At 42.3% G+C, this 13,342-nt stretch overlaps 1 protein-coding gene across 5 annotated transcripts in view; it reads right to left on the bottom strand.

Moving 5' to 3' along the window:
- The window catches only part of Sema6d (semaphorin 6D), a 585,978-nt gene extending 575,601 nt beyond the window's left edge, over window positions 1-10,377 (bottom strand). For all 5 annotated transcript variants that reach the window (XM_087652073.1, XM_087652079.1, XM_087652091.1 and 2 more), the window contains exon 1: window positions 10,101-10,377. The gene's annotated coding sequence lies outside the window, so the exon portion shown is untranslated. The remainder of the gene's footprint in view (window positions 1-10,100) is intronic.
- Between the last annotated feature and the right edge of the window lie 2,965 nt (window positions 10,378-13,342).

The raw sequence follows: 13,342 nt of genomic DNA, 5'->3' as shown, positions 1-13,342 counted from the left end.
TGCCAAGTCATATAGGAGAGAAAATGCTGAGTCACAAGATGTTCCAGGGTGAGCTGTCACCATGGGCTATCACCGTGGGCTTCATTCCTCCTTCCAGAAGTCAACACCCACCTATTTCCCTCTCTGCTCCTTGCTCATTCTTTTCACAGCCCTTGATCATTACTCAAAAGAAAGTATAGCACTTACTTCCAAAATAGTAAAGTTTGTTTTGTTTTGTTTTGGTTTGGTTTTGGTTTTTAGTTTCAGCTAATTCACAACCCAAAACATTTGTTGGAAAAAAATAGGATTCTGGAAATAATTCTATTGTCCTATTGCATTTCCTCCAGGTAACCCATCGGAGAGAATGTTGGCCAGAGCCCATACTCTGCGAAGATGCAGGTGGATACCAGTTGGCCCTACTGGATATGCTGTTAATCTGAGAGAGCTGTAGTGACACCTCCTGGCAAGACCAAAAGTACGCTGCCTGCCATAAAACTCCACATTGCCCAACTTTATGATCAGAAACAGTGAAGAAAATATATTTTCCCACATGTACTGTTCTTTGACACAAAAACAGTCCATCTGTAGAGAGACACAGTCACAACACGCATCCATGTGTGAATGATTTCCATTAAAAAAAGAACAGCTGAGTCCAATGAAGAGGATAGCCATGTTTTTGTTTTATGACACCCAATAACTAAAGCTGGTTTTATCTACTCATCTAGGAATTGTGTACACAAAGCAATGTTGTCTAATGCTAGGCAGTAAAATTCTATAGGACTTATTTTTAAATTATCTTTGCGTAATATTTCTATCTGGGCTCTTTGTTGGTCTGATATTTCTCTTGAATGACTGGGCAGTCAATCCCTCACACTTCCACCTCACCCCCAGCTCCCTGCCTATCTCTCTGACCTGAAGAATTTTAAATCTAGAATCCTCTTATTCAGTGGACACCTTCCCCTAAATTCTCTGCCTCTTTCAAAATGTACCACCTGTGTTTTGAGAAGCAGTTTAATATCTTACATACCAGAGCTAAAGTAAAAATAAATATTATTTTCTCAGACCTTGAAAGTGTTAATAGGGCTCTAGAAATACACTAGGCATCCTTCCTTCATCCAACTCACTTACTCACCCAATCATATATATTTAGTTATTACTATATGCTAGGCCCTGTGTTAGATATTACACACACACACACACACACACACACACACACACACACACACACACCAGCAAGAACAAAATACATGGTAGACCTTGATCTTGTATAACAGGATTTGAATTCTAACCATCAGATATAGAAGAGAAGCATCAACTAAGAGACAAGGTTGAAATGATGGTAGGGTTTATGAAAGAAATGGATGATAAAAGATTGGCAGGCATCTGTGGAGAGCAAAATTCAAGGAGAGACTTCCAGAAGCAAGGGTTCGTGGCAGCACAGGATTTAAGTTTTGTGAAAATAACAAGGAAGTCTGAGTGGCCAGTTGAATATAATTGTACAGATGCCCTCAAAATGCAAGAAGGCACTTGCAAACGGTTTTGAAGGGATGGGTCTTGACAGATAGCTATGGCATAATAGCCCTTGCATTATTTCAGATCATCACTTGGTTCTTTTGACAACTTCTGAAGATATCTATTGACATCTTCAATTTTACAGATGGAAACACAGAAGAGAAGCAATGAATGCCCCAAGCCCAGTTTTATAGCTTAACTTGGAAACAGAAATGCTAGGACTTCGCACAATCCCAAGGCCCATGTATCAAACTGTACAATTACAAGTTCTCAGATGATTGTTTCTGCAAAAGCAAGAGTGGGAAGACAGCCACAGAAGGCAGGACAAGGCTCATCACAGAACTGATGACCAGAAGGACAGTGGAGAAGATGGAGAATTAAATGGGATTATTATATGTCTGTACTGAAATCTAACAAGGACCTGTTGGTAGAATGGATATCGTGGGCCAAGGAATGCCTGGTGGTGATAGAGCTTTTGAACAATTTAATGGCTTCCCAGAGATGTCTTCCCACCAGAACCTCTCAGCACTTTTTCTTTAAACTCACCATAATTTTCAAAGGGTTTGCTGTATATACCATTATCCTTTTGGTATTATTCAATGGGACACCTTTCTAATACCATACATTCTTCTGATCTATATATGTACACATACAACATTTTATCCTGTATTAGTGGAGTTTTGCATTTTATATCACATTATTTATTTTCAGTTTGTGAAAAAATGGTTATAAGCACTGCTTAATATTCTACTCGGGGATGGCTATCTAGAGCTCAGTACTTCAGTGCTCACCATCATGGGCAAGACAATGGGTGCAATCCCCAGCCTCACAAAAAAAAATCTGTCATACGAACATGCTATATTTCATCTTCTTCTTGTTACCCTTTTTATTTTTTTTCTCCATCTTTGGGTAGGCACTGTTTCTAATTTTGCACTTGTCTTACTAATTCTGTCCATATAAACATTTTTATTGAAATCATGATTGTTTCCTAAGGCTAAGCAAATAAACATGAAATTTGAAAGTCGTTCATTAATAAATTAGTTACTTATTTTTTGCATTGCATTTCAGTACAACCACTGAACATTTGCCACTGCTTTGCAAGAGAAACTGCAAGAATGCAGATTAGTTGACAGTCAATACTGGTGCATGGATTGATGTAACAGTAGGCGTCCATGAAGGCCATTTTCTGATGATTTCCATGTTAACAGTGGAAGAAGATAGACCTTCATCTAAGAGTGAGGTATAGTCAGAGGAGTGTTCTAGAAGTGAAACTGTCCTGCTATTTTCCAGGAAAATGAATGCAGCTGATTACCTGAAGCCAGTAACCACTTCAGACCATGGTGAGCCTTTCCTGTAACATGGTCAGTTGCACAGGTGTTAGCAATAGAAGAAGTCAGATTTTTATTAGGACCAAACTTCCAAATCTTTGTCTCCATGATGATGGCCACTGTACTTCCTGGCAGAGTTCTGACATTTTCTCTCTTGCTTAGGATTTCTGCCTTCATCTCAGAGGTTCTGAGCCATCATCTGATCACCACTTTCCCCTGTTACTCCTCTCCAATTTGCCCTTACTTTCCCTCCTCCTAAGCACCCAAACTGAGAAGCACATTCTCCAGCTAGGCCTCCAAGGACTGAGCAGACCGGTATTATTCTTTTGCTCCTTCACATTCAGTCCCTACTTCACCCTCATTGCTTAAGGCAAGGGACTCTTTTTTCTTTTTCTTAATACTCATTTCTGTTTTTCAATATCTTGTTCACAGTAAGTTCTACTTCAAGTTAATGGAATTTAAGTTTATTTCTATTTACAAGGTACTTTTTCCTTTTAAACCTTCAGCAGAAAAAAGATCAAAGTTGCCTTGATCATGCTCGCAGGACAGTCTTATTACTCCTGAAGCCACTGTTGATCATTAACAAGGTGTACAACAATTTGTGTTGGTGAGAAGTCTGGAAATGCGGCATATTTTCACTTCCACGTGTTGCTTGTTTGCAACAGTTAAGACTGTATACTCAGTTTTAAAATGACCATGATAACTGAGAAGCGTCATGTTTCCAAGGATATTTTAGAATGTCTATACATTTCTAGTACCACTATGACTAAAACATTCTCACCTCTCCCTCCCTCTCTTCAGCACACAGACACACTCATGCTGTGTTCAATCCTTCTTAGATGATTCCTTCAAAGTTATCATTTTATTTTATTTATTTTATTGCCATGTGTTTAAGTCTTTTATTGTCATTTGACCAATCTGGTGGGAAAAGCTGGATGCTCTTGGTTGGTACAACAACGACAACAACAATTTAAAATTAGTACATGGTGAAGTTCTCTAGGAAGCTGCATTTTTATAGACAGAAATTACCAGACATCTGTGTAACCTTATGAGCTTAGGTCAAGATGTCGAACACCTGAAGAAGAAGACACAGAACAAGTGACGGACATCTACCCCTTTCCATGGGCTCATGGTACTGTTCAGTGGACACATACATGAAATAAAGAAAGCCCACAGTAGAACCCAATAATCTAGTATGAGCAATGGAGATACATAATAATTCTTTCATGGCAATCTCAGACACAGTGTATAACAGGACCTCAAGTGTCATTAGAAAATAAAATAGAATTTCCACTTGTATCTTTAGAAGTAGCTACTCTTCAAAATTAACTCACTTAATAAATGTTCAGCTCTGTCACTCACTTTTCTCTTGCAAACTTTATTTTGTATGCTTAGAATGAAAATGATATTTCTAAACCCTTGAGTTCAAATCCATCGCTCCGCAAATTATTCATGCCTAAACAAGCTGCTGAGGGAAACTTAACTAATTTCCAGTCCCTTTAGGAATAATTTTAAGACAAATTCTTTACCCAAATGGGATGAGTGTTTGAACACCAACCTGAATACACCTGCATGCTGAAGGTCTGTGCTTGCACTGTGTGGCACTGTGCTCTATAAATAATCCTCTCTGGTTCCTTGCCAATTAGGACTTATCACATGGCACACAACTTAGATGTCAGCAGTTAATTTGCATGTCAATGAAACAATAATTTGATGAAAATTTAAAGCTTTATGCACTATTTATACCATAATTGGAAGCACAGTAAGTGTGCTCATATGCAGATTTTTATTGTGTTCAATGATCTCTTTTAAAGGCCACATTTAAATGATCAGTGTTGATCATTGTCTGAGAGTTCTAGTTTGGGACAACAGATCTGCATTTTAGACATTAAATTAATTTAACATTAACTCTAATTGAGATGTCAGAGGAAAATGTCAGTCAAGTCCACCAAACAGTGGAGTGGCAGCTGCTTATGTTTGGGATTTTAATCCCTTTTTGGCCTTAGATGCAAACATGCCACCCTGGGACAATGAAATATTTTAAGTTTATTTTTCTTCCTTTCCTTTCTCTGCCCTCCTATCCGATTTTCTATAGTTAAAGGGAACACTTTTGTGGGTGGTCCCTTTAAAAGCTGAAAATGGTAGTTGATTCTAGTACATAGGCAAACAACCAGTGGGCACTCAAACTTAACTACTGTGCTTAAGGGCAGTACTTAGAACAAATACTGTATTTACATGGACAGAAATTCCAAAAGCTGCCAGCCTGCTGGGCTAAGCTTGCTACTGGAATGGCCACACCTACCAATCAGTGCCCTGCAATGTAGCTAGTAGAAAAGCCAATGAGCAGAGGGAAGAAGCAGGTAGGGGAAGGGAAGGAGGGAGAACGGAGGAGGGAAGGAAGGACAATGGGAGGAGAGAAGAGAAAGCAAGAAGAGCAGTCTGAGGAACTGGAGAGGTGGCTGGGGATAGCAGTGATGGTTGCTCTGCCAGAGACAGGACTGGATTTAATTATCACCCACAGGAGGCTCACAACTGTCTTTACCTCCAATCCCAGGATCTGGCCCCTTCAGGCACTACACACATGTAGTGCACAAACACTGAGGCAGGTACAACACTCATACACATAAAGTAAATTTTTGTTAAAAAGAAAGAAAGAAAGAAAGAAAGAGAGAGAGAGAAAGAGAGAGAGAGAGAGAAAGAGAGAGAGAGAGAGAGAGAGAGAGAGAGAGAGAGAGAAAGAGAGAGAGAGGAAGGAAGGAAGGAAGGAAGGAAGGAAGGAAGGAAGGAAGGAAGGAAGGAAGGAAGAGTTTTGAGTTTCTAGTCTCTTGGCATAACAGACAATTGCCAAGATTGCTATTTTGCTTCCCATAGACAGAGTGCTTGAGTTTCAGGTGCTCTGAAAGTTATTTCCTCTAATGGAAAATATGGTTGCTTTGCTGTGCTGCTTAAGCCCTGCTATAAGAATGACTGACTGGAAGAGTGTGCTGAGTACCATTAAGAATAGGGCTTGGGTGTTCATTTAAATGCCACAGATGTAGGCATAAGGTGACTCAGGTGTTGGTTTTCTGTCACATCTTCATCCAGCCAAAGTGTAACTGCCCTGAAGTCAGATTTCCTCGAAATCAGAGTGCATCCTTTGGTTTCTCTACTGGCCTGTAACGACTAATCGTCCCTTTAGATCTATTTATTATATCCTGTTTCTAAGAACTTCCTTTTACTTTAATGAGCCCCCACATTCCACAATCAAAAACAAAATTATATATTCTGACAGAGAAAATAAGTGGATAAATAGAATAAGATAAAGATGAGAAGAAAAGAGCAGCATGAGAGAACACAATGTTTGCCTCTGAGCCACCCCAGAAGCCTACATCCTTTCCTTGCAAAAGTATTTCCCTCAAAAGGCAAGGTAATATATACATGTTATTTAATTGACTATCTTAGTCGTTATATTATAAATGATTTTCGTCTCATTAACTAAGTTGATCTTGCTCTTAAAAGAAATATAAACAATTGTTGATTTTTAAATTCAACACTTAATAACATTTTCTTCAAATTAGTTTACACCAAAGGAAATTAAAAGTGCTATTTTAATTAACTTAGCTTAGTCATTTGACCATCATTTCATGTTTTATCTAACTCAAGCAAGTTAATCATGAAACATCTTCTGTTTAGTGAACATTTATTGATCAATCATGGAAGAAAACCAAGGTTTTTGCTAAAATATTCTGGAAACACATATTGACATATTTCAATTTTCCCAAAAATGCAACAGCACTCCTCCTGAAACAGAGTAAGTAAACAAAGAGCTTTGATACCTATGGAAAGCAAAAGCCAGCATTCAAATGCAACCAATAGGGCTCTGCTTATAAGAGGAGAGTCTGGGGAAGCCAACTGCATGACATGGGCTTGGACTCTGTGAACACAGACAATCTCCTCAGTGTGCTCCCCCAGAAAGGAAAGCCCACCTTCCTACCTGCTAAGTTCTGACTCAACCGTTAATGGAAGTTACTCTCCTTCCCTGTTCAGCCCTTCCCTAGCGACCTCCCTGGCACCAAGTTTCCAACAGTACATTGCTTCACCAGGCCGCATGAAACATATTCAACATGCGTTTATGACGCAGAAGGAACATATTTAAAGACTCAGGTTTAACAGGTATTGATCTGAAAGGCTATTTGTTTTGAGGAAAGGGGAACCAGCATTGATGCAGTGAAGACTTGAATGTCTAGAGTACAAATAATTCTCTATTTGGGGGTCCTGAGGAATTACAGCATGTGGTTGTAGAGTAATGAATGTTTGTAATTCACGAGCTGCTATTTTAAGATGCAAAGCACACCATGACATCAATGATGTTCTTTTTAATCTCCACGGACAGGCTATTACAATGGAGGCACTTGGGGAAGGACTATGCACTCTAATATATATTTAATGAAATTTCAGTGTTTCAACAATGATGATTCATTAACATTTCATAATTTATAGAATGATGAAAATAACCCCCAGATTGGCTTAAAAGTACAGGTTTTATTTGTAGAAACTGCTCATGGAATTTTTGCACTAATATTTCTATACTGAAAACCTGTGAATGGCCCCTTAACATGGATTTAATACACCTTTAAGGAAACAATCAGTATTTACTCAAATAACACTTTCTCCCTCTGAAAGAGTAAATAGCATTTTAACTGCTTCTTTTCTCTTCTCACTTTCTATCTTCCTTCAGCTCCTAGACGACAAAACAATGGCCCTTTCTTCCTGTGGAAGAGAAAAACTCAATAAACACAAATGGCTACAGGGCCTCAGAAGAGTGAAATTATGGCTTTCCAAGGACTTCATTTTTCCCTCACGAAGAAACACATTTAAAAGGGACCTTTCCCAACACACTTTAAAGTCAGGCATATTTCAATGAAATAATTATTTTGGAAATGCTAAACATTGCTGACTGATAAATGAGACCCAAATTATTAAGCTCTGTTCTTTTACAATCCAGATTTAGTGTAGTCATCAATCTGGGTAAGAATTTAGAGTCTGGAGACTTTGGAAGATGAACAAGCTACTCACTGAAATTGGTCATGTGGGAAGGCGGTTAAATGAGTGTTCAGTTTAAACATAGCTGTGGATAACTTCCGTGTCTTCATCTTCATTAGAACTTAGCTGATCTACTGCTCATTTGTTCCCACACTAACGTGGACACAGTGTGGAAACAAACAAAAGAGAAAAGTGAACAAGTAATTCGGTGCATCCAAAGAGCATCGTGGTGTCGAAAATATGATACAACAGAAGGCTCTAGGGAAAGTTCCCTTTCAATATGAGAGGCACAAGAAAAGCAACGTTACTATGAAAAACATGAAGGATATAAATGTTAAAAGTGATAGGAGAGAGAGGAGAACACGCAATACTTTACATGGGTATCTGTGGCACTGATATTTATCATCATCATTTCTACTGCTATTTATCATCTCCCTCATTCACACTTCCAGCCTTAGAATCAGTCATACAGCTTTCAGACCTTAAGCAACACCCACAGGGCTCCATCTATCCCTTCTCCCTCCAAGAGCAAAAAGGCTAAGTCCAGAGAGATGTTCACATGAGGTATTTCTCCCTGGGCTGAACTCCAGGTTTCAGCAGACAATGCACTTAGCAGGTCATGGGCACAACATCAAATCCAGGGAGAAGTACAGTGGTGTTCCTTAGTAACTACTGATATTCACGACCAACTACAGATACATAATGCATATGCATAAACATGTGTGCATACAGTAACTGCATTAAATAATACTTGAGTATATTTTGCTGAGAGATGTGCCCATTAGAAAAAGGGGAAACGAATGTATTCATAGCCCAGGGACTAAGGCACTGACACTTGAACAGGTGATATCATTGTCACTACTGGAGGAAAGCCAAATAAGGACATGTATGCTACCATGGAAGAAATGGATTTGCTCAAAATGTCCTGGGGCTCCCCAAGGAGAGGAGGGAGAAGAGGCTCCCTCTGCCTTTGCCTCTGAGCCCACTTCCATCTATAAATTTTAACGTCAATGCTAGGGTGGGAGCCATGGGCTCTAAACCACTGTGTGGGCGCATATATGTACAGAGGAAATTACACTTTGTTTATTAAAGGGGACGCCTCTCCCAGAACCACGCAATCTTATTACTTGACGTACAAAAATGATTGCACATCCATAAAGAGAGAGCGGGAGGGGGCCAGGGGAAAATAAACCCCGCCCAAGAACCTCTATGGGAAACTGGTGCTAGCAGGAAAAAATTGCCTGTTGCCCCAAATGCTTAAAACTCCACCTTCGTTATTCTGAAAACAATTTCAATGCAGGAGGGAGATAACATTTCCTGCTTCTGAGCGCCATTCGCTAGGCTGTCTGAATCAGTTCGATCTAAGTTTTGCACTCACGCATGGTTTCTGTTGTCGACTACTCTTACTCTCTGAACCAAGAAGTCCCATTCCAAAATGTACCCATCGGCTCTGACCCTCACTCCTCCAAGTCAACACTTTTATTAACCTGTGAGCTGAGTCTGTGTCGCCCAGCCCGGCCCCAGAACAGTCACCGGGAACAATGAGCCAGAGGAGGGACCCACCCATTGAGCACCTGCTCTCTGGCGCGCAAGCCTGGACGCGGGACGCGCGGGCCTCGCGTTCTGGAGACCCTGCTCCACCAGACCCCAAGAAAAGCCTGGAAGCAGGTGGTTCCCTGCATCACACTCGGTGCTCCCGAGTCACTTTTGCCTCCCAACACCCACCAGTTAGAGCCGCTGTACCTAAACAGAAAACAAGCCCAGCGGGGATATGGGGTGGTCCAGCCACCACCCACCCGCTCAGGCTCTGGAACGCACCGACGCCGGGTGGCCCGCACCGAAATCTCCAGGGCTTTGGGGTGGAGAGAGGTGGAGCCCGGAGCCTTAAAGTGGCTTCTGGCCCGCCTCCGGCCTGGCAGGGCTCTGGGATCCGGTAAGACACAAAAGATGGGCAATATCAGAGCCTGCCACTGTGCCGTCGCCGGGGTGAGCGGCCCGGCCTCGGGCGGGTCCCTGTCACCTCTCCCCACTGTCCACTCCCGCTCCCTGGTCCTAATCCTGGTTGCCTACTCTTATCCCCTGCTTCCCTGGTTCTCATCCCCTCTTTCTAGTTTCCATCCCAGCTCATGGGTTCCTATCCCTGATCCCCGGTTTCCGCCCGCCGCTGGAGCATCCCTGGACGCCGCCGAGCCCCGCACGCTTTCCGGGAGCTCGAGTGGGCAGCGAAAGGCGCGGGTGGAGGAGACGAGATACACTTACTTGCCGGGAAGGCTGAGCACCTCTTGCTTCTCACTCGCAGGTGTCTGGCTTCAGGGCCCGCGAGGTCGCTGGCACAGCTTGGAGCTGGACACTTGGCGAGCCCGGGACACCCTAGTCGCCGCTCAGCTGCGCGCTGTCACCGCACCCGCACACCGAGGCACCATCTACAGCCCCAGGCCTCTGCCCCCCTCTCCCACGTCGCCGCTCCAGGCAGACCACACCCTGTCACCCCCGCAGCCCTCCACTCCTGCCTCTTTGACACTTCACCGGTTACTCCGCCGCCCGGCGTCCTCCCACCCCCTCAACCCACGTGCTTCTGCGCTCGCTCCCGGCTCCAACTTCCCCCGCCGGTCCCCGCCCTCCTGGGAACCTCTGGACTCAGGCTGGAAGGTACTTGGTCCTCCCACAAGTCCACCTAGGTCCTCGAATTGATGGTGTCACTGCGAACTGCGATGGTGTCATGTACGCTGTGTATAATGTGGGAAGATTTTTTTTTTATTGAGCCATGCATTACTTTTAATATAATAGAGGTATATTGATTACCAGGCTTCAATCACTGAGCAGTCACTGGCCTTAGTAGAGGCTATCAGCCCAGCTGTTTCCACTTGGCAAAAACCTTCCTAAAGTTCCCGCTTAGCCTGTCATTTCCTATTATCCTAGTATTTATTTATTTATTTATTTATTTATTTATTTATTTATTTACTTACTTACTTACTTACTTACGTATTCATTCATTCATTCTTATTGTTTTAAGGAATGTCTTATTCTTTACTCTTCCTCCTTCCAGCAAAGTTTGAAGTTCCTTCCACCTCCTCTGTCCAGTCACGAAGACTTTAGGAAAAATTTCATCTCTTCCTGTGATAGCTGTCAGCAGCCTCTAGTATAGTCCTCAAGATAAAGTATATATTCCCAAATGCCCCCACATGCCCTTAAATTATGAAGACAAACTTTGGTCATTTTATACCACACTGAAATGAGGCGTTCAATTGCGCACTTGGCTGTATCCCAAACACTAGGTCCTGGAGAAAGCTAGGAACATTTTACATTTGGCTGAGTGATTTCTCATACTATGATGAGGTTTAGCGAGGTTAATAACTGGTGATAACTTAATGTGACACTTTTAAGCTTTCTTTAGAGCCTGGACCCCTAGTCTCTCACACATGCACAATCTGGCCTGCCTTTCTTTCTTTCTTTCTTTCTTTCTTTCTTTCTTTCTTTCTTTCTTTCTTTCTTTCTTTCTCTCTTTCTCTCTTTCTCTCTTTCTCTCTTTCTCTCTTTCTCTCTTTCTCTCTTTCTCTCTTTCTCTCTTTCTCCTCTCTTTCTCTCTTTCTCTCTCTCTCTCTCTCTCTCTCTCTCTCTCTCTTTCTCTCTTTCTCTCTTTCTCTCTTTCTCTCTTTTCTTTTTTTCAGAGCTGGGGACCGAACCCAGGGCCTTGCACTTGCTAGGCAAGTGCTCTACCACTGAGCTAAATCCCCAACCCCAATCTGGCCTTTCTTAGCACAGTACTTGGATGTCCACCTGCCCAGCCACAAACCACTTTAAGTACCACCACCACAGAGGGTCACCCAGACTCTTCTCTCTTTGAAATAATATTCATTCTTTTGCCTCTTATTTTGGTCTCAATCTCTTAACTAAGAGTTTTAAGAAACAGTGATGGCTTAAAGGTCAGATCTCTGTTGCACCCATTGTCTTAACTCACATATAAACATTGCTTTAATTTTGTCCTCAGTCATTCACCTCCAGGTAACCTTATTGCTTTTGTTTCTCCCTTGAAGCAAACAGTGCTTCAACCTACAGAGTCCATCCATGAAGCAGCATTGCTCTAAGCAACCTGCTCATTAGATATTTTATAGATGATGCCAGGGAGAGAAGGGGCCAAAAAATAACCACCAATTACTACCGCAAGGATCAGGTTCCCAGCAATCTACTTGGTCTTAACCAGCAAAGGACATACCTTACCACAATGTCTTATACTCAATAAGTAATAAATATTTCAATATAATCCATATGTATTCATCCATGTTTAGCTGCATTGCTGCTAGGAACTGAGCAAAAGTCTGGATGGACTATTGAGACAGTTGGTCACAGATATTTGCCACCAGATTACAAACTCTCAGTACAGTCATGAACACTGTCACTTATATGTCCATGTGAAGGACATGATCCAACTTTGCATTCTAGGATGTCTGGTTGGAATAACTCAGCCTTCAAATTTGGATTCAAGGTCCTTCATGATCTGTGAGAGACACCTCAGTTAAACTGATTTCGACTTAGTCCACTGCCAGACACATTTTTGACTTCCAGAAACCTGGCATCCTGCAATGCAACCCTCAAGTCATAGGCAGAGCAGCAGACACCAAAGACAGTCATGTCCCAGTTCCATGGAATCTCTGAATGCTGCCTATGATGACAGATGACATTGAAGATGTAGTTACAAATCTTCTAGTGCAGGGATTATCTTGGATTTTGAGGACCCTAAATGAGACCAGATGGTTTCAAGAGTGGGAGTCAAAGGGAGAGTTAACATAGAAAGGAGCAAAATGTATTTGAAGGCCAAGATTACTGCCGTGTAGCCACAAGCCAGCCAATCACAGAGGACACTGGGAGACAGAAGAGGCATTGAAGAGTCTCTCACACAGACCCTGGGATCAGTGTTGATTTCTATCCAGTGAATGGGATCTTGGAAACTTCTAGGCTGGTGTATTGCATTCTCCTCTAAGATCAAAACATTCCATCCTTCAGAAAACCCCCTAAGTAAGAGATGAACAACCCCTCTCCCCAAAATAGGTTCAAGAACTCCTCCCTGAAACTAGCCAGATTTTCTAGGCCTTTTTCTGCCAGAGTAAGCAGAGCCTGGATGCAAAGAAGGCTCTCAGACAAGAAGAGATGTCTAGAAGAGGTTTAGACGAACCGAGGTACCAGGAAAGGATACTTTCCAACCTGTTGTGCTGGCTGCAGACTGTGCAGTGTGCCCGGGTTCCCAGCTTTATGAGATGTCACCCATGCTGGGATGGGTTTTGGTGATACAACTCTCTTGTAGTTATTTCTACTCTGGCTGCAGACTGTGCAGTGTGCCCGAGTTCCCAGCTTTATGAGATGTCACCCATGCTGGGATGGGTTTTGGTGACACAACTCTCTTGTAGTTATTTCTACTCTGGCTGCAGACTGTGCAGTGTGCCCGAGTTCCCAGCTTTATGAGATGTCACCCATGCTGGGATGGGTTTTGGTGACACAACTCTCTT

The sequence above is a fragment of the Rattus norvegicus genome, chromosome 3 (assembly GCF_021556685.1).
Source record: "Rattus norvegicus strain SHRSP/BbbUtx chromosome 3, alternate assembly SHRSP_T2T, whole genome shotgun sequence".
Classification (NCBI taxonomy): Eukaryota; Metazoa; Chordata; class Mammalia; order Rodentia; family Muridae; genus Rattus; species Rattus norvegicus.
Note: the sequence above shows the minus strand (reverse complement) of the source record. Positions and strands in the feature narration are given on the sequence as shown.